Source organism: Callithrix jacchus, chromosome 5 (assembly GCF_049354715.1).
Source record: "Callithrix jacchus isolate 240 chromosome 5, calJac240_pri, whole genome shotgun sequence".
In the NCBI taxonomy this organism is placed as follows: domain Eukaryota; kingdom Metazoa; phylum Chordata; class Mammalia; order Primates; family Cebidae; genus Callithrix; species Callithrix jacchus.
The window spans coordinates 19,670,302-19,692,727 of NC_133506.1; the positions used below are offsets into that span (position 1 = coordinate 19,670,302).

Consider the following 22,426-nt stretch of genomic DNA (forward strand, 5'->3'; position numbering starts at 1 on the left):
CTTCAGCAGAAGGGCTTCTGTGCATTTGCATATAGCCTGATGACTGGTTCTCTTCAGCAGCCACTACAGCCACTGCTGCCACCAGGGTCCAAAGTGTGCACACCCCAAAGACTGAAACCCACTGCCTGGGGAGGCTACCACAGATGGCAATACTGCCCCATCTCCCAGCAGCAGGGCTGCCATGCACAAACACGCATCCTGAGACCTGCCTTTCCCCACTCACTGAAACAACTGCCCCCACTACCCAAGCACCCCAGCTGCTAGAACCTGGGGACAGCCCCGCCCTCACACCACATCCTGTCCCTATGCATACCACCAGAGGACAAGAGAACAGTCCTGTGCAACCACCCTTCCCAGTGCCTGAGCATGCTGCCTAGAGGTTCTGAGATTGCTCTGCAACATCAGGTAGTATACACACACACACACACACACACACACACACACACACACCCCACCAGGCATCCTTATAACAACAGCCTACCATGGCTAACAAGCTTTCCAGAGGCCTGGGGTTTGCCCTGCCCTGCCTATCACAGCCTATGTCTGTGTATACCATCAAGGGAACCTAAAAATAGGTCTGCCTTGTTGACACTGTGCTCAGTGCCAAAAAGGCCACTTGGGTCAAAAATGTACACACCACCAGCATCCTAACAACAGGCTCAGAAAATCAGCTGCCACTGTCCAAGCATGCCATGCAGAAGCCTGGGGATCACTCCACACCATCCATCACTCCTGGCACTGAGCACTCCTCCTGGGGTCCTCAAGATGGGCTCAGCCAACCTGCCACCACCACCACTGTTAGCAACGACTCATACATATCATCTAGAGGTTTAGGGTCTGGCCTTCCCTGCCCCGTTGCAGCCAACTCTGACAACAGCAAGTGCTAACTAGAAGTCCAAGGCTTGTCTTGCTATTGCTACTACCATTATCAACACCATGCATGCTGCTCAGGGACCTGAGGACTAGCCCACCCACCTAGCCAACTGTTGCCATACCCTGTACCTGAGCAATCCATCTGTAGGCCTAAGAATTACCCTTCCTGGATTTGATAACACTGTTGCCCACATATGCCACCAAAGGGCTCAAGAACAGGCACACCTGGCATGATGCTGCCACCACTGGGGCCTGACCACTTGCCCACCTGGTATCTGGTCCCCAGCTAAATCTCATAATAGCCTCCAAAACAGCCACAGCCTAGGACACTGAGGAAATCACAAAACCATGATGGCATTTATGCTGAAGATATTATGTGAAGATTATACTACAGCACACATCAAGAATCAAAGCTAAATCACCCTAGCAAGCCAACACCATAAATTTATCTACAGGAAAAAGTAGTTCCCTAAAAAAGCCAATCTAAAAACTTAGAAAAAGTGACTCTTAAACCTGATATACAGATATCAATGAAAGGATACAAGAAAAATGAAAAGGAAAAAAAGAAAGAAAAAAGACATATCCAAAATAATAGAATTATTTTTCAGCACAGATTCCAAAGAAAAATTAATTTAGGTAAAGCCTGAAGAAGAATTTAAAATGATATTAAAGAAGCTCAGTGACCTGCAAGAGAACACAGAAAAACAATACAAAGAAATTAAAAAAACCACACACACACACACACACACACAAAACAACTTAGGATAAATGAGAAATTCACTAAAGAGATCAATATCATTTAAAAAAAAAAACAAAGAGAAATTTTGGAACTAAAAAATTCAATGAAATAATAAAACAATTGAGAGCTTCAACAATACAATAGATAAAACAGAAAAAAAGAATTTCAGAACTTGAAGACAGGTATATTGAAATAACCTAGTAAGGAAAAAAAAGAATTTTTTAAAAACTACAGAAAGCCAGAATGATGTATGGAACATCATGAAGTGACCACATTTCTGAATTTTGAGAGTTTTTGAAAGTAAAAGGCAAAGACACAGAAAACTTATATGACAAAATAATACCTGAATATTTTCTACTTTATAAAGAGATTTAGACATCTACATACAGGAAGATTAGATACTCCAAAATAGATAAAATAGCAAAGGTCTTCTCCAGGGAATATAGCAATCATACTGTCAAATGTCAATAACAATGAGATAATTCAAAAACAGCAAGGAAAAAGTGTGTAGTCACACATAAAGGAAACTCTGTCAGATAAATGGCAGATTTCTCAGCAGAAACCTTGTAAGCCAGAAGAAAATGAGATGATATGTTCAAAGGGCTGAAAGAAAAACACCCTGTAAGCAAAGGATACTATACCCAGCAAAGTTATTCTTTATAATTGAAGGAGAAACACTTTCCTGGACAAGCAAAAATTGAGGGAATTCACTGTCACTAGATTTGTTCCACAAGAAATTCTCAAGAGATTATTAAACCTGGAACAAAATGATAAAATCTACCATCATGAAAATACACTGGAGTATAAAACTCACTGGTAGAGGAAATGAACATATGAAGGAGAAAAAAAGCTATGTTAGCAGTATGGAAAACTACTAAATCATAAAGATAAAAAATAAAGGACAAAGAATATAGAAGACAATCAGAAAACAATTGTATTTAAGCTGCATGTTAGACCAAATGAATTTAACAGATATTTACAGAACATATTATTCAATAGCTACTGAACACCTATTCTTCTCATCAGCACGTGGAATATTATCCAAGATAGAATATATGTTAGGGCACAAAACAAGCCTCAACAAATTTAAATACCTGACATCAAAATCATGTCAGGTGTCTTTTCTGAGCACAGTGAAATAAAACTAGAAATTCATAACAAGATAAATTTTGCAAACTGTACAAATACATAAAAATTAATCAACATGCTCCTGAAAGACCACCTGGTCAATAAAGAAGAATTTTTTTTTTTTTTTTTTGAGACGAAGTTTCACTCTTGTTGCCCAGGCTGGAGTGCAATGGCGCCATCTCGGCTCACTGCAACCTCCATCTCCTTGGTTCAGGCAATTCTCCTGCCTCAGCCTCCTGAGTAGCTGGGATTACAGGCACGCGCCACCATGCCCAGCTAATTTTTTGTATTGTTAGTAGAGACGGGGTTTCACCATGTTGACCAGGATGGTCTTGATATCTTGACCTCGTGATCCACCTGCCTCGGCCAGAAGAAATAAATTTTTTAAAAGTCTCACACTGATTAAATGAAAACACAACATACCAAAACCTTTGGGATACAGCAAAAGCAGTGCTAACAGGAAACTCTCATACACTGTTGTTGAAAACATAAATAAGTAGAACCACTATGGATATTTCTTTAAAAACTAGAAATAGAATTATCATACAATCTAGCAATCTCCCTAATGGATATTTATCCAAAGGAAAGGAAATTAATATAACAAAGGAATACATGCACCCTATTTTTATTGCAGCACTATTTACAACATTGAAGGTATGGAATCAACCTAAGTGTCCATCAGTGGATAAGTGGATAAAGAAAAATGTGGTATATTTACACAATGAAATACTGTGCAGCCATAAAAATGAATGAAATCATGTCATCTGCAGCAACATGGATGTAACTGGTGGTCATTATTCTAAGAGAAATAAGCCAGACACAGAAAGACAAATATTGAATGTTCTCACTCATATGTGGGAGCTAAAAACGTCGATCTCATGGATAGATAGTAGGATGATAGTTACCAGAGGCTAGGAAGGATGTGAGTGTGTATGCAGGGTAGCAGGAGGAAGAGATGAAGGGAGATTGGTTAATGGGTACAAACATAAAACTAGACAGAAGGAATAAGTTCTATAGTTCAATAGTAGAATAGGGTGACTATAGTTAACAACAATGTATTATATATTTCTTTTCTTTTTCTTTTCTTTTCTTTTTTTTTTTTTTGAGACGGAGTTTCGCTCTTGTTACCCAGACGGGAGTGCAATGGCGTGATCTTGGCTCACCACAACCTCCGCCTCCTGGGTTCAAGCAATTCTTCTGCCTCAGCCTCCCGAATAGCTGGGACTACAGGCACGCGCCACCATGCCCAGCTAATTTTTTTTTTTTTTTTTGTATTTTTAGTAGAGACGGGGTTTCACCATGTTGACCAGGATGGTCTTGATCTCTTGACCTCGTGATCCACCCTCCTCGGCCTCCCAAAGTGTTGGGATTATAGGCATAAGCCACCGTGCCAGGCCTGTATATTTCAAATAGCCAGGATTGAGGACTTGTAATGTTCCCAACACATAGAAATAATAAATATTCATGATGATTATCCTAACTAGCCTGACTTGATGATTACACATTCTATGCATGTGACAGAAAAATCACATGTACCCTATAATACATACAAATATGATATATCAATTAAAAATTAAATTTAAAACAATTTTAAAAAGAAACAACTAATAGAACTTTTTTTTTTAATCAAAACTTAAGGTAAGTGAAAATAGGTTAAATCTTCAAAACACTCACCAACCTCACTCCTTTGGATTTCCGCTTTTACTGTTTTGAACAATGAAGAATCCCATACATTCATAACTTAAAAATGCATTTAAAATATTTTAACTGTCTTTTCATGAGAGGGTATTCATTGTATTAATTCACATGCATCATCATACTGCAGGCTGAGAAAGTTGCCTTTTCCTTGAATAAAGAATGTTAATGTTTAGATTCTCTTTGATTATCTTCACTTTCTACATGAGAGTGGACAAAATTCCCTCCTGCATTTCCAACATTTCCATGTACATTACCTCTGTTCACATTTCAGAATCTGGTAGATATTCATTTGTTGGCACTCCTGGGTCAAAGCTCTCTGGCCACCCCAGGAAGCAATTTCATGAAATAGTGACAATTGCGTGTTCACATTGGTATACCCTGGATTTCTAAGCTAATGATAGGAAATGGTGAAAGCCAAGCTTCTTCTTGTCTAAATCAACCAATGATCATTTCTTAATTATGTCCTATCTTACTCTTTTCTTCAGTTAGTGGAAACCTTCAACACTGGCAAAATATCGTGATTTTGTACTTTTAATACTATGATAATTCCATTCCCTTTTAATTGGGGGTGGGGGTCTACCATAAAGACATCTTAAAAAGAATTTTATAGAGTACCCATAAACTTGACTCAGCATAAACTCATGAATCTTTAAGTGCCAGTAAATTGGGTCAACTGAGACCTGACATCGTTTTCTTAGGACATTTCTCTTTTTGTCAAGAGTTTGGGTCTTGTGAATAGTTGATGCTGGCAGGAAATGTTCAGGCACCATGCAACAGAATATAAGTCTTTGGTCAAAATTCTCTCCCCATATACTGAGCCAGAGCATGAAAGAGATAACCTCAGACATTTTATTTCTTCCTGTTATCACGGCAACTGGGTTGTCCACCTAATGAGACACTACCTGCTGCAGAATTAGGGTCCACAAGAGTGTCCTAAGCCCTTATGGCAATGAGACTGTGACACATCAATTGGCAAATAATTTTAGCTTCCCCCAAACAGCTGAGCTTAACTTAATATAAAACAATTGGGGTGCATTGAATACATTTTATTGTTGTAACTTGTGTATAGGAAATACTCATGGGAGTTATTATTTAATGCAGACTTTTTCCAAATTGCCACTGAAAAATACCATATTCCACCCACCCCCACCTCCCCATATAGGATAATGTTCATTAAAATGGCTGCGTTTTTTAAATTAAGGATAAATAAGAAAATAATATACCTAAGGCTAGGTTTGAGGAAAAAAATAGGACCTTGGCAATATAATGTTTTAAGGTGTTACCTGTGTACAGAAAGATATTCAAATTGCAAAAAAAAAAAAAAAAGCCCTGTCTATAAGAAAAGGCCAAACTAGACAAATATATTTTGAGCAGATTGAGTCAGAAACAATGGCAAAGAGCTATACTACAGTGAGAAAGCTGCCATGTGCCTGGAGGATAGGATTTAACCCACAGTACTACCATATTCGTGGTATATTGTAAAATCACTGAGGATTAGAATCTAATGCTAATTTTTAGAGGATGAAACTGGGGCCCATAGAGGTTATATGCTTTGCCCAGTTTTCTCATCACACCTCAAGGCACTTTAAAGAATGATTGCCTTTCGTCCCTGTGCCAGAGACTAAGATGACCCTGGTTAAAATGTCTGTTTGGCTTAGTTGTTTATATTGCTTATGGTGAATGACAAATATATTAGCTTGCTGGCTAATCATGGGCCTGCTTTTTCTAATGAATTCAATTTGGTACAATGAAATGTTCTTTTGGGAAGGAAGCCAATGCTGTAGCAGCTAAAGTTAGGTGTGAAATAATGGGATAAACTTTGAAGGCTACATATACAGGTTTCCAAATGATATATTTGCTAGAGAAGTCCAGGTGGAAAGGTGTGCAATGGAGCGGATTACACTGTATTATTTTCAGTGAGCAAGAAAGTGGCTGATAGTTCCAGTTTCTCAGAAGGAAACCTGTGAGGAAGCTGGAGGCCATTATCTTAAGTGAAATAATTCAGAAGCAGAAAATCAAATACCACCTGTTCTCACAAGTGGGAGCTAAACACTAAGTACTTGTGGACATACAGAGGAAAATTATAGACTCTGGGGACTCCAAAAGGGAAAAGAATGGGCAGAGGATGAAGGTTTAAAAATGACCTATTGGGTACAATGGTCACTATTCAGGTGATGGCTACCCTAGAAACTCTAACTTCACCCTTACACAAAAAATATGCATGTTATAAACTTGCACATATACCAAATCTATGAAAATAAATAATTTAAAAAAATAAAGACTTATGGAAAGACACAATGTCTCAGGCAGCCATGAGAGATTGAATCCCTGTACCTATAGAAAATATATTTTATATAGAAAGATTTTGGTGGTTAAAAACAGGCAGCGGGTCATGTTTCAGACTTTCTTCCAAAATTTGTGACCACTGGGTAGGCTAGAAAACCATTTACGAGGCATTATCTATGCTACAGGCGCAGTTTAAAGCCTTGCTGCAGAAAACCCTGGTATGAAGGGGTCAAACGTTAGTCATCGTGGCAGTTTTGCTTCAAGATGGTGTCACTCTTGCCATGCAACAGTCTGTTTTTCTAAATGTATACAGATCCCATTTTCAAATTAAATCCTCGCTTCAAGGGGATAGTGTTCTCTAAACAAGAAGGTATGTATTGAGCACTTAGGGAATACACATGCTATCCCTTCACTTGAGTTCATACTGTTAGCACCCTCAGGAATCTTATATTCTCATATAATTAATTCTTAATTTGTAATAGGTTTGAATATAATTTAACAGGCTTGACTATGATTTCCCATTTGGAAAAATGAGATAATATATCTAAAATGTTTTAAAGAAAGCTGAGACAGTTGTGTTTTAGTAAGTAAGACTATCAATTTTCAAATAGCTCTACAATATAGTTTTCTATATTTTTTCTACTTTTGCAGTACTATACACATGGTAAATGGTCTCGCTTCTTTCTAAGTGGCTAAAGGAAGAATACTCAGATACAAATTCAATGAAGCTAAACAACTAATTTCACCTCATGTTCTTACTCCTATTTGTTTTGCTCCAAAGCTATAATAGAACTCTTTCTGTACCTAAGTGCTTTGACGAGAATTCTATCTAAATATTTAGACTAACACACAAACAGCTGGGCTGGAAAGCTTCTTTTCACAGAATTCAATTTCATTTATTTTATTCTCTATAATGACATGAGGGAGGAAAATGCATTTCAAATGACAGTTATAAAGTAGAGGAGAAACACTACATATATTTTTACTGGGCATGGAGAGGGGATAAGAGAAATGTTCCCTACACTACTGGCTGCAACTTCCTTTTATTATTGTATTTTCCTTCAACTTGATTGAGGTATGGTTGACAGCTAAAAATTATATATATATATATAAAATGAGATGGAGTTTCGCTCTTGTTACCCAGGCTGGAGTGCAATGGTGCGATCTCGGCTCATGGCAACCTCCGCCTCCTGGGTTCAGGCAATTCTCCTGCCTCAGCCTCCCGAGTAGCTGGGACTACAGGCACGCACCACCATGCCCAGCTAATTTTTTGTATTTTTAGTAGAGACGGGGTTTCACCATGTTGACCAGGATGGTCTCGATCTCTTGACCTCGTGATCCACCCACCTCAGCCTCCCAAAATGCTGGGATTACAGGCTTGAAAATAATATATATTTTAAGTGTAAACATTAATGACTGGATATACATTTTGAAATAGTCAATGCAATCAAGTGAATTAGTATATCAATCTTCTCACATAGTTACTGTGTATGTGTGGGGGTGAGGGCCACTAAGAAAACTGAAGATCTACCCTTTTAGCAAATTTCAAGTATAAAATACAATATGATTAACTACATTGTTGTATATTAGATATCCAGAGCTTACTTATTTTACATAACTGAAATTTTTGACCAACATTTTCACATATCCCTCTGCCCACAGCCCCTAGTAACTTCTATTATACTCTCTATTTTTATGAGTTATGCATTTTTACACTTCACATATAGATAACATCAGGCATGTAAATCAGGCAGGATTTTTTTCTGTGTCTTATTTTACTTAGGATTATGTACTCCATTTTCATCTACATTGTCATAAACGGCAGGATTTCCTTCTTTAAGACTAAATACATTTCCATTATGTTATATATAACACCATGTTTTCTTTATTTATTCATCCATCTACAGGCATTTATGTTGTTTCTGTGTTTTGTCTATTGTGAATATCGATAAAATGAACATGACAATGCAAATATCTCTGAGGTACTGGCAATCCTCCCACCTCAGTATCCCAAGTAGCTGGGACTACAGGTGCACGCCACCATCCTGGCTAATTTTTTGTTTGTTTGTTTGTTTGTTTGTTTCTAAAGATAGCATTTCACCATGTTGCCAAGGATGGTCTTAGACTTCTGGGCTCAAGTGATCTACTGACCTCAGCCTCCCAAAATGCTGGGATTATAGGCATGAACCACCGCATCTGTTCTATATGTCTTCTTCAATATATTTTATCAATGTATTGTTGCTCTCAGTATAAAGATTTTTTAAAATTTCTTTGCTTAAGTTTATTTTTAGGTATCTTGATTTATTTTGTAGCCATTGAAAATTGAATTATTCTCTTGATTATTTTCCAGGTAGTTTGCTATTAGTACATAAAACTGCTACTAATCTCTGTATATAGATTTTGTATCAGCTTTCCTGAATTTATTCATTTGTTCTAATAGAATTTTTTGTGAAGTCCTTATGGTCTTCATAAGTCTTTATAAGATTACATCATTTGCAATCAAGGGCAATTGACCTCCTTCTTTCCAATATTGATGCCTTTTATTTCTTTCTCTTGTATAATTGCTCTGGCTAGTACTTCCAGTACTATGTCAAATAGGAGTGGGGTGAAACTGGGGATCCATGTATTGTTCCTGATCATAGAGTAAAAGCTTCTAGCTTTTCCTTTTTCAGTATGAGGTTAACTGTGGTTTTGTCACATATGGCCATAATTGTTTTGAGGTACTAAAACAAGTACCTAATTAGTTGAGGATTTTTATCATAAAGTGATGTTAAATTTTGTCAAATGCTTTTTCTATTTCTATCGAAATGATAATATAATTTTTCATATTTTATACACACTACAAGGTGTATCATGTTTCTTGATTTGTGTATGTTGAATCATTCTTGCATGATTGGCATGAATCCCATTTGTTCATAGTAAATGATTTTTTAATGTGCTGCTGGATTCAGTTTGCTAGTATTATGTTGAACATTTTTGCATACATGTTTATCAGGGATACTACCTATAGATTTCTTTTTTGTTTTGTTCTTGTCTGGTTTTGAAATCAGGGTAATACTAGTATTATAAAATAAGCCTGGAAGTAGTTCCTTCTCTTTAATTTTGTGAAATAGTTTTAGTAGAATTGTTTATTCTTGAAATGTCTGCTAGAATTCAGCAGGAAGGTCATCAGGTCAGATCCTGGGGTGTTCTTTTTCATAGAAGACTTTTATAACTCATTTCACTTTCTCACTCATTATTGGTTTTGTTGACAGTTTCTTCCTAATTGAATCATGGTAGGTCATGTGTATCCAGAAATTTATTCATTTCTTCTATGCTCTCAAATCTGTAGAGTTGTTCATAATAATCTCCTACCATCCTTTATATTTCTGTGGTATTGGTTGTAATGTCTCCTTTCATAGCTCTGATTTTATTTACACGAGTCTTGTGTCTTTTGTTCTTAAGTCTGGCTAAAGGGTTGTCAATTTTGTGTTTCTTTTTTAGAAACAACTTTTTGTTCTGTTCATCTTTTTAAAATTGACTTTTTAGTCTCTGTTTCTTATTTCTTCTCTGAACTCTTCAGTTTAATTTGCTTTTGTTTTTCTAGTTCTCTGAGCTGCATGGTTAGTTTATTAGAAACATTTCTTCTTTGTAATGTAGGCATGTATTGCTCTGAATTTTCCTCTTAGAACTGCTTTTGCTGTGTCCCATACATTTTTGTATATGTTTTCATTGTCATATGTCTCAAATAATTTTTTAAATTTTCTTTTAATGTACTCACTTATTGGTTATTTAGAAACATGCTGTTTAATTTTCATGTATTTATAAGGCTTCCAAAGTTACTCGTTTTTGATTTCTAGTCTGATTCCTTTTTGTTATAAAAAGATACTTGATATAATATCTAGCTCCTTCAATTTGTTAAGACATTTTTTATGATATAACATGATTTATCCCACAGACAAATTCATTTGAGAAGAATGTGTGTTCTGCAGTTGTTGAATGGAATTTTCTGTAAATGTCTTTTTGATTAATTTGGTCTATGGTTTAATTCCAATGTTTCTTTGTTGATTTTCTGTCTAAATGATCTGACCATTGTTGAAAATGGTGTATTAAGATACCCGAGTAATGTTGTATTGAAGTCTATCTCTCTGTTTACATCTATTAATGTTTATATATTGGATGCTCCAGTGTTGAGTACATACACTTGTTATGTCCTCTTGTTAGACTGATTTTTATCATTATAAAGTAACTTTTCTGTGTCTTTTACAGCGTTTGACTTAAAGTTTCTTTTATCTGACATGAGTGTAGCTAATCCTGCTCACTTTGGGTTTCTACTTGCATGGAACATGTTTTTCTGCCCTTTTACTTTCAATTTATATTTTTAACCATGAGATAAACCTCATAAGCAGCATACATATGAGGCTTGTTTTTCTTTTTTATAAAAAAATGCAATTAGCCACTCTAAATCTTTTAATTGAATAATTTAATTCATTTATATTTAAGGTTATTACTGATAGGGAAAGACTTACTCCTGCCATTTTGTTAATCTGTTTTTGGTTGTTTTGTTTATTTTTTGATCTTCCCTCCTCTCTTGTTATTTGCCTCTGTGGTATAGTGGTTTTCTATACTGTTAAGCTTTTTCTTTCTCTTTCTCACATGTATATCTGCTATAAGTTATTTGTTTGTGGTCACCATGGGGCTAACATGAACAGTCTTGTAGGTCTACTAGACTATTTTAAGCTGAAATCAACAACACTTAGGTTGCATAAAAATACTCTAGACTTTTTCGCTCCTTCCCAATTTGATTTTGGATCCCCTTAATTAGTATACTTGCCTTTTATGTGTTCTTGTTTCATTAATTTTAGCTGTAAAAGTTTTTGATCTTTTTGACTTTAAACCTTCATGCTAGAAAATTGAAATATTGACATAGCATTATTCCAACCCTGAGTTATTTTGAGTATGATTATAGATGTACCTATATTGGTGAGTTATATACTTTCACATGTTTTCATGATAGTAATTATCATCCTTTTGTTTTCTGTTTTAGCAATACCTTATGCATTTCTTATAAGACCTGTCCAGTGGTGATGAATTCCCTCTGTTTTTGCTTATGTTGGAAGGTCTGTATTACTCTTTTGTTTCTGAAGAGTAGCTTTTCCAGATATAGTATTCACTGCTGACAGTTTATTTTCTTTCAGCACTTTCAGTACATCATCTTATATTTTTATAGCCCTGCAAGTTTTCTTCTGATAAATCTCCAATATTTCTTTTTTGTTTTTGTCTTTGTTTTATGATTTTTTAAATTGTACTTTAGGTTCTGGGGTACATGTGCAGATCATGCAGGATTGTTGCATAGGTACATACATGGCAAAGTGGTTTGCTGCCTTCATCCCCCCATCACCCATATCTGGTATTTCTCCCCACGTTATTCCTCCCACCCTCCCCACACCCCACTGTCCCTCTCTAGCTCCCCTGCAACTGATTACAGTGTGTGATACTCCCCTCCCTGTGTCTATGTGTTCTCATTGTTCAGCACCTGCCTATGTGTAAGAACATGTGGTGTCTGGTTTTCTGTTCTTGTGTCAGTTTGCTGAGAATGATGGTTTCCAGATTCATCCATGTCCCTATGAAGGACATGAACTCATCGTTTTTTATGGTTGCATAGTATTCCATGGTGTATATGTGCCACATTTTCTTTATCCAGTCTATTGTTGATGGACATTTGGGTTGGTTCCAAGTCTTTGCTATTGTAAACAGTGCTGGAATGAACATATGTGTGCATGTGTCTTTATAATAAAACAGTTTTTTCCCTTATATGTGACTCAATCTTTTCCTCTCCAGCTTTTAGAATTCTGTCTTTGTCTTTGACTTTTCACTGTTGAATTATAATGTACCTCAAGCAGGATCTTTTGGAGGTTGAATTTGATTGGGGGTCCTCAGTGGTCAAGGATGTGGGTGTATATGCAATGATGGTGAGGATTCTTTGGGGAAAAGTTATGGGCCAGGAGGTCCCTCTCACTGCTGAGATATGCCAGTCTGGAAATGGGATGATGGACCTTTGAGTTTCCTGGATCTAGATAGCCATATCTCTCCCAAGACTTGGGAAGTATTTAGCTATTAGTTTGTTTAACAGGTTTTATGTCCATAATTCCTTTTTCTCACTTTCACATTCCTATAATATGAGCACTTGTTCAGTTAATAGTGTCTCAGAATTCCCATAGGCTTTTTTTTTTTAGACAGGGTCTCGCTCTGTCACCCAGGATGGAGGTCTGGCCCTGTCACTCAGGTCACACCATCTCAGCTCACTGCAGCCTCAACGTCAACCAGGTACAAACGATCCTACCCCCTCGGCCTCCCAAGTAGCTGGGACTACAGGTGTGTGCCACCACGCTCAGCTAATTTTTCTTTCTTTTTTTTTTTTTTTTCTTTGTAGAGATGGGGTTTTGCCATATTGCCCAGGCTGTTCTTACACTCCTGAGCTCAAGTGATCTGCTGACTCTAGCCTCCCAAACTGCTAAAGATTACAGATATGAGCCACTGCACCTGGCATCAATAGGCTTTTTAAACTTTTTTATCTGTCAGCTGAGGTCAACATCAGCAAATATTATGGGAGTTCTCAGTGGTCAAGATTGTGGGTGCGTGCAATGATGGTGAGGGCTATTGGAGTCCACTGTGGTGAAGGCTACATGAGTCCACTTGTTTTCTTTTTCTTAATGGGGGAAATTAATGCCTAAGGGAATTCTTGTTGGCATCAGGTCTGGCATGTGGGCATATTTGTGTTGGCAGTGGCACCAGTGTCCAAGGATCAGTATCCCACTACAGCAGTGGCACAAGTTGCAAGGCTCAGCTGCTCCCACAGCAGCCACAGAGCTGGGGTCAGGAGCATGGGTGTGCATGAAGTGAGCCATGCCCAGGTATGTCTGTGGCAGTGGCAGAAGGTCAGGGGTGCTGGTGGCTTCAGCCTGGACATCTCCTTCTCTTCTTTGTGGGGCAAAGGGGTTTGTGACAGCTGTAATAACTATTGAGGTTCTCAGCAATAAAGGATGCTGTGGTCCCCAGTGACACCAACTGTGTGGCTGATACTAATAGCCCCTGACCTTCTTTTATGTTCCTAGCCATCCCTAACCACCTGGGCTATGCCAATATACCCAGTGATCTAGATGATGTAAAATCAAAGCAGGTCCTTGGGTTCAGGTGCCAAAAGGTTCAGCAAGCTGGTTGCTCATTTTGCTCTCCTAGTTCCCATGAGGGAAACTCATGGCCTGGGGAGGTCCGTCCTCAGTGCTGAGATATGCCAGCTTAGAAGTGGGGTGATGGAAAGAAACTAAAATTGTTCTTACTACACTTTCTGTATGGTTGTTCCCCATTTTCTTTGTTCCACTGTATTCCTGCCTTTTTTAAGTCGGACTCCTGAACATTTAGAGCTATTTGTGCTCATGGGTACATGTCTAATTATTTTCTGTGGGGGCAAGATAAAGGCTAGGATCTCCTACTTTGCCATCTTGCTGATACTACTCCTGACATTGCTTTATAAATTTCTTGAACAATGGCAACAATAATTTTCTCAATACTTCAAGGCCCATTCATGTTCTGCCTCCTTGATAAAGCCTTACCTGATTGCTTTAGCGCTTGCTTCTCTTCTAATTCTTTGAGCTCTCTTATTAGCACAAAAAACCTGTGCCAACCATTTCATTAGTTAATTATAAATCAAATTCTGTTGTTTTGTATCCTTTTTAATTAAAATTATTTTCTATTACTCTGTAACAGGGACCACAGGATTCAATGCAAGTTAATTAGATCTGCCTGATTTTCAGTATCAGTCAGTTATTGCCATGATGTGTCTGTGTAAACAATCATCTCAAAATTCTAGGCTTACAGGAACAATCGTTTATTCTCCCTCTCCAGCCTGAAAATTAGCTTGGGGTTAGCTAGGTGGGCCTCAGAATTGATAGCTCTGATCCACAGTTTTATCATTTTTCTTACACCAGCAAGCTGCCTGGGGCTTGATTTCCACCTTGCTACAGCAGGAGCACAAGGATGGAACTCCATGTTCACAGGCACATTTTAAGCCTTTGCTTGTATCATATCTGCTAATTTTGCAATTGTCAAACTAAATCACATGGTCAAGCCTGAAATTAAGGGTCAGGTAAATCTAGTCTGCTTCTAGAGAAAGAAACTACAAAGTCACATGAAAAAGGAGTTGATTATGGAATGTGTCAGGAATTGGAGGCTTTTCATTCAAGCTAGAATTTTACCTACTAGTTATATAATCTTGGACACAACATTTATTCTCTCTAAATTTGGTGAACACTACCTTCTTCTTAGTGATAAGTTTATCTTGATCAAGTCAATATAATGAAATGAAGCATCTTGCACCATGCCTGGCATTTTTCTTACAAATAGCACCCAATATGTAAATTACCTGATTAGCACTGCACTGGACTTTCTAACAGAGAGATTCCCAGCCAAAAAGTGGATTGCTTAATGAAGCATGAAATAGGAACAGAAGACGCTGAACCAAGGGCTGAGCCATATGAGATAAAAACCCAAACCTCTGCTGCATTGATGATTCTTTTCATACAGATTCTGAGCTCCCTCCCATCCTATAAGCGGAACATCCATATGCTTATTTTTTTGTTTTTGAAGCTAGGGCCTGGGCATAGAATGACATTCTGCAAGTCAATCCTACTTCTACCCACAGGTCTTTAACCTATAGAGTTAGTGCTACTGAAAATGAAGCTCCACAAAGAGTACTTTATTTGACAACTGAGCTGCTGTGGCAATATCTGAAGTAGCATTAAAAGCAGTGTGAGACTTGGATGTGAATGCAATAAGTCAAGTTTCTTGGGGTAGCGACAGGAACAACAAAGCATGCACCCATGTTAAGGACATAGCAATAGCTATTTCTTCCACTGCTGTACGGTTTGGGTATCACCCTTGGATGCAAAGCTTTGAGTGTGGTTCTCTGGTGTTTTGTAAGCTATCCATCATTCTCTTTAAATTTGTATTTTCTACCTAAATATTGCCTAGTTAATATCATAGCTGGCATTGATAGGGAAAATGGTAACAAAAGTAGGCAGGTAGCCTAAGTATATAGTCAACAGACTGGCAAAGAAATTTGAGAATAATTTGATCACCTGACCTTGGCTGGGGTTTTTAGTGGTGAGGGTACAATTAGAATTCAAGGATGGGCTCAGGAAGAGCACGGAAAAAAGTCAACTTAATGCTCACCTCTGGTCACTAAAGATAAAAGCACAGCTTCAGGAGATCAGTTGGCTACTTCTATAAAATAATATAAAAATATTTCAAAGAATGAAAGGTATTGTGCCTTTCAGGACTGGACTTGAGGAAAGATACCAACAAGGTCACATTTCTTAATTCATTTCTTAATTTTCACCTCGAAACTTAGGCTGAAAGCCAGAAGCTTTCTTTCAACTGATAGAATTACTCCCATCACTTTCTATGAATTTTTAATCTCCTCTTCCTTACACCTCCAGGTCTAAAAACTAAACAAAAAGTCTGATTCTGGTGGTTGTTAAATTATAATCCTCACTTACTTTGTGGTGTCATCGGGTCTTTTAGAGGATTGGTCAGGGAAAATAAGAACTAGAATAGTTCTACTGACCTACTCAAATCAGAGTGAGTATTTAAGATCTTATGAATTATCTGAAATCTCCTATAAGATCCTAAATCTTCACTTTCATTTGAGCCTTTCTGGCTGGCAGAAATAGTTTTTTTTTTTTTTTAAACAGAGACTTGCTCTGTTACCCAGGCTGGAGTGCAGTGCCATGATCTTGGCTCAATGTTACCTCTGCCTCCAGCATTCAAGCAATTCTCCCGCCCCAGTCTTTCAAGTAGATAGGATTTCAGGTATCCACCATCACACCTAGCTAATTTTTTTGTATGCTATAAATTTACTTCATCTTACACACCATGGACCTTTAAAAAAAGAGGGTCCAGTTAACTGGGAGTGAGGTACACATACATCTCGAGGCCTTTCCAAATATGTTCCATAATCTCAATCTTAAAACAGTTCCTAAACGTTAAAAATTTCTCAATTTTTCCTCATCTGGGTAGCCTCCCTGTGGAAGTCTAGCTTGTGATTTGGCTTCTTTGGGTGCAGTGTTACAAATACAGCAATTTTCAGGTGCTGCCAGGTAGATTGGTAAGATAGCCCTCTCGTTCTGTACAAAGCACTTCATCAATGCAGACAGTTTTAGGCCCAGTTCTTGCTGGGCAGAGCCTGCAATAGTAGCATGGGGGAGTAATTACTGGGCAGTTGCTTTCAGAAGAATGAGAGTAAGGGAAACAGGTTGGCTAGGAGAAAGAGCCAAGCAAGGATGCTATCTCAGCTGGAGTCCATGCTGATCCCACAGGGAGCTCTAGACAGTGAACGGCAGCACAGAATTGAACCCCATTTCCAAAGGCAAAGGATCCTGTAAGCCTCTTGCATCTGCAATTTCATCAGTCATTGGCTATAGACTACCAGAGAAAAGTGTTACCTTTCAGGCAATGTGGCTCCTAGCAGCCAAAGGCAATTCTCAGTCAATGCGGTCAGCTCTGAGCTATTTGCAGCCAACAATCATAGGAACTAGGGGATGGAAGCCTAATAAAGCAGATCTGAGCAGGGCACCAACAGTGACTCTATAGTGCCTAGTGTAACATTGGCTTCTATGGCTGCATCATATTTTTTTTAATTTTTATTGGCTTTCTCATTTACTACAATCAATAAGTATCTTTCCATACCTACTGCTGTTCAAGGCTATATACCTCTTTCTGCTTTTGCACAGATTTGTTTGGTAACTTAAGTAGAAAACATTGCTTTCCCCCATTATGTGTCATCTCATTACATTTTTTTCTTCTGTCCCTGCATTATTTTGGATGCTGCCTTCCAATATTCTCTAAGTTACCCAATTTCATGTGTACCTAGTTAGTTAAAAACAGACTGATTTTGTCAGCAACATATAGTGTCTGTTCAATCCTACATACCAATGGCCCAGTATCCAGACTGTCAAGATCAAACCTAGTGAATACCTATCACTGTAAAATTATCATTTTGCTTTCTTGGAAATATAAGTTTGAGGATAAAAGGTTTCATTGGTTCAAAGAAAATGGTTCTGTATTCCTCAGATCAAAAGACTGTTATAGAAATGTTTGGATCTTCCTCCAGCCCAATTTAGAATTTGATTTTAGAGCATCGAATACCCAAAGACAGCAGGGCTTTTTTGGCTGGCTCTTTGTTGATCAGACTTCTGATCAACAGCAAAATGAATCCGGTTCCTTTCACAGGAACCCTGAAACCTCAATGCCTGAGAGGTTAATGTGGACAGTGTCTGGTTGCCTGAGGTCCAAGCTGTACTTTCTGGCCATGTGGATAGTTAATGCAATCAAGGATAAGATTAATTAAATTAGAAGTCTGCTTTTATTGCTCAGAAAATACAGCAAATTCAATACTCCTTGATGGCTTGGAGCTGGAGGCCTGATTCTAATGTAATCACTGCTAGATGGGCAGAGCCAGACGGCGTGTCAGTTAGAGAAGCAGCACAACTCTACTGATTATAGGTGGCCTCTATGTTGCATTTAGAACCTTTCAGTAAGCAATCAGCATAACGCTAATTCACCTTGACAGGTTGTTACCCAACTCTGAGCCTGGCCCCTTCCATTTTGCCCCAAAATACGCTACTCAGGTACAAGTCATCCCCTCCAATCAGCCTTGAGCCCTGTTGTTCTGTCATGCTTAAGAAATCTTAAGCACCTGCTCTTTTCATCTCCCCAGCCCTCTCCCAGAACGACCTACTTAAGGAATTTTCTTCCAAGGGAGTATATATGTGAAAATCTTTTTCCCTGGAGTGCTGAAGAAGCCCAACCTATTCAGAAGCTATTAAGAGGAAGACACAATATATGCTCCATCCCATTATCCTTTGAATTAGACCCCATTTCTTATAAAACATTGACTTTATAAACAGAGATAAGTAGTTTTGAATCCTTTCCTTGCAATTTACTCATTGTAAGCTCCTGTACAATTATTTAATTTATTATATATTAAATATTAAATTATTTAACCTCTCCATACCTCAAAAGTGAGACTCAAGATACCTACATTTAAGGTTATCTGAGGGTTAAAATAATGCAATGTAGCATTCACTGGAAGTCTCCTAGGTTTTTTAATGTTTTGTTGGTTTTATCATTAACCCAAGTTACAGAGACTCAGAGAGATCAGGTGACTATCTTAAGAATGTTTGCGGGGCCGGGCGCGGTGGCTCAAGCCTGTAATCCCAGCACTTTGGGAGGCCAAGGCGGGTGGATCACGAGGTCCGAGATCGAGACCATCCTGGTCAACATGGTGAAACCCCATCTCTACTAAAAATACAAAAAATTAGCTGGGCATGGTGGCGCGTGCCTGTAATCCCAGCTACTCAGGAGGCTGAGGCAGGAGAATTGCCTGAACCCAGGAGGCACAGGTTGCGGTGAGCCGAGATTGCGCCATTGCACTCCAGCCTGGGTAACAAGAGCGAAACTCGGTCTAAAAAAAAAAAGAATGTTTGCTACTTTTCCACACTTGCCTTTTCCCCCTTTCAAAAATAACCTCTAAAGCTAACTAGTAGGAATAAGTTTTAGAGTTCTATAGCACTGGAGGGTGACTACAGTGAATAATAATATATCGTTTTGAATGGCTAGGAGGAGAATATTGAATGTTCTCAACACAAATAAATGAGAAACGTTTGAAATGATGAATATGCTAATTACTCTGATCTGTCACTGTACATTACATGTATTGAAACATCACTACATAGCCCATTATTATGTACAATTATGGTGTGTCAATCAATTTTTTAATCTAACAAAGCCTCTTATGAAAGCGAATGATATCAGTCATTTCCACCTTAGCCTGAATTTAATTCTAAGCGCCACTCTACTCAGATTTTAATGTACATTAAGCCAGAGGTTCTTAGTTTCAGTTGCACATTGGAATTATCTAGCATACTTTATGCCTGGGCCTCCACTTCCAAGGAATGGTGAATTTTAATTAGTATAGGGTGCTGCTTGGGCAGAAGTGATTCCGAGATTGAGAAGCACTCTCCTTCCAATCATGGAAGGAAATACTTTGGCCAATGTTAAGAAATTTCATGGAGGGCTGCAGGACCCCTGACCACTGAAAGAGTCAGCATCTTCAGGCAGGAAACCATCGGGGTCTACCCTAGGAGTACCTGCCATTTCAGGACACTGGGAGGGACACTGACTGTCCCCTGACGGCAGCGTGCACTTGGCATGGGGCCCTTTGGGGTGTACAACTTAGCCCTGGATTGTCATTTATTTTTTCTATGCTTGTCTCCCCAACTAGACTCTGAGCTTCCCTGGCATTTCTCAAACACCCAGTTAAACCTTGTGAAATAGATTTGGGACACTCCTGAAATGCGTTTCAAAAGTGCTTGATTCTAACCAACTTTAGAATATGATTGAGGATCAGATAGAACCATGCAAATTTTAAAATTTGTAAGCAGGCCCAGAAAGAAACATTTTAAACATATCACCCATTTTTACAAGACAATGAGGATCTTTTGCCTTTAAAATATAAACAGATAGATCTTTAGGTCTTGATAAACAAAATGAAACAGCAGCTAATTAAGATAATTAAGAGATAATTAAGTCTTCTGTCACTTTAAACCTTTTCTAGAACAACATAGAAAATAAATTAATTAAATAGTTTTAAATTGGTGAATAAGTAGATAAATGAATTAATAACACTAATTTATCATGCCCTTATAATACTGTTTTCAGAATCATTTTAAAGGTGTTCTTCAAAACAAGAAATGTTTCTTATAATGTTTTCAGGATTCCCACTTGTCCCATCTAGATCTAGGCAGAGTGTCTCTACACTAAGAAGTCAGAGCTTAACATGTGGATATATTGGATAACTTGTTTTTTGAAAAAGATATTAAAAAGCTTCCTTTTTCAAAATTTTTAAACTGGTATATGTCAAAAAGTTCTTTATTTCAGTTAAATTGAATCTTACTTATTGCATAGGAATCATAGCATTTTAGGACAAAAAGAGACCTTAGGTTGCAGATGAAGAGGCTGAAAACCGGAGATGCTGAGGAATTTGCCCAAGGCTGCCCAGGAGCTATTGACAGAATAGGGCTCTGAATTTAACCTCCTCAAGACTCTGTTCCTTGCTTGGTTCATGTCACATATTGCAGATTTTCAAGTTATTTGTTTTGAAAAAAGGGGAGGGAGGAGCAGGAATCTGTTTTACATAAAGTATGGACTTAGGAACTCCTGGTTATTAAATCATCTTCCAGATAAGCCTCTTTGAGAAAGTTCCTTATTTTTAGAAGACCATAATTGTGCCCACACCAACCCACCCTGGGTGGCATCCATCTTTTCTTTCCTTTTCTTCCTTGTTATTGCATTTGCCTTGAGAATACAGCACAAGGCCACACCAAGAAAAGATGGAGAGAGAAAGAAGCTATTGTGTAAAAAAGAGTAATGAGGCTGACCTCTTCTGAGCGAGTGCAATGCTGATCTAATTGGTAAGTCTGTGTCATGTCTACCTCTCTCATCCTGTCCTCATCATTTTCATTGAACTCCCACTGGGTACACGGCCACATGTACTTCTTAGGCAATTCCTCCAGCAACTAAAATATAATAGCTGTGAACTCAGCCAAGGAATCTGCAGAAATTGATGTCTCCTAGAAGAAGGGTTGGGCAGCAATGACATGCCAGTGCAGTCCATCAGCAGTCACTGGGAACAGGGAAAATAGTTCCTCCAGTGTCTTATTCAGGAAGGGAGATGTCATCTGCCTGATTGAGAGCAAGCAGAAAATCAGTAGTTGTTTCTATTGTAATTTGTCATCAGCCGTTGGTCTAAACAGAGAAAGTTAGGTCACAGCAGCTTGACCACGGATCAAGGCAGGTGTTTTGTTTAGCCCCATGGAGAGATGCTAATTTGGGAGAGAGAGAAATGAGAGCTTTCTTCCAGATGCTCTGTTATTACAGTTAATATGAAATTTATAGCCTCGCTTACACAGAGGATCTAGGCCACTAAAATGGAGATCAGATAAAGAAGCACCGCATTACTTTACGGGTGTGGAAAGAGGAAGAAGGGAATCTTATCCTCTCTCATTCCTAGCACCTTTGCCTGACTTTCCCACCCATCCTCCCAGGGCGGCCGCTTCTGGGCAGGGCAGCCTTCCCTGACCACTTTGTGCATGGTGCTCCTGGTCCCAGTCACTCCTATCACATCATCCTGTTTTCTTGTTTTTGTAGCATCGATCATCATCCAGAATCATCTTAATTTCTTTACCTGTTTCCCACTTGTAGAAAGTAAACTGCACAATAAAAAGGGGCCTGATGTTGCTTTTGTTTTTGCTGTCACCTACAATGGAGCCTAGAAGACAGTAGATATACAATAAGGATTTGCTTAATGAAATAATTATTTCATATGTGGTAGTAATAGCTTAATTCTTTTCAAAGAGCTATCATCAGGTTGGGTTGTAGAAGTGAGGGGAGGAGTCTTGCAGAGCCAGGCAGCCCTCAGAGCTCAGGTGATCCGGATATTGAGAATGGAGGAGGTACCATCTGGATTTAGACTCTGGGGTAAAAAGTGTCTGGAAGACACTGAGGAGTGTGAGAGCAGCTCTGAGGCAACTGAGACCAGAAAAACCTAGAAATAAGTAAACTCATGCTTCATCTTAGGTTTCTAGCTTTATTTGTCCTTTGAAG

At 38.3% G+C, this 22,426-nt stretch overlaps 1 long non-coding RNA gene across 2 annotated transcripts in view; it reads left to right on the top strand.

Annotated features, from left to right (window-relative positions):
• Positions 1-22,426, top strand: part of LOC144582456 (uncharacterized) — a 623,889-nt gene that overhangs the window by 588,833 nt on the left and 12,630 nt on the right. The window lies entirely within an intron of this gene.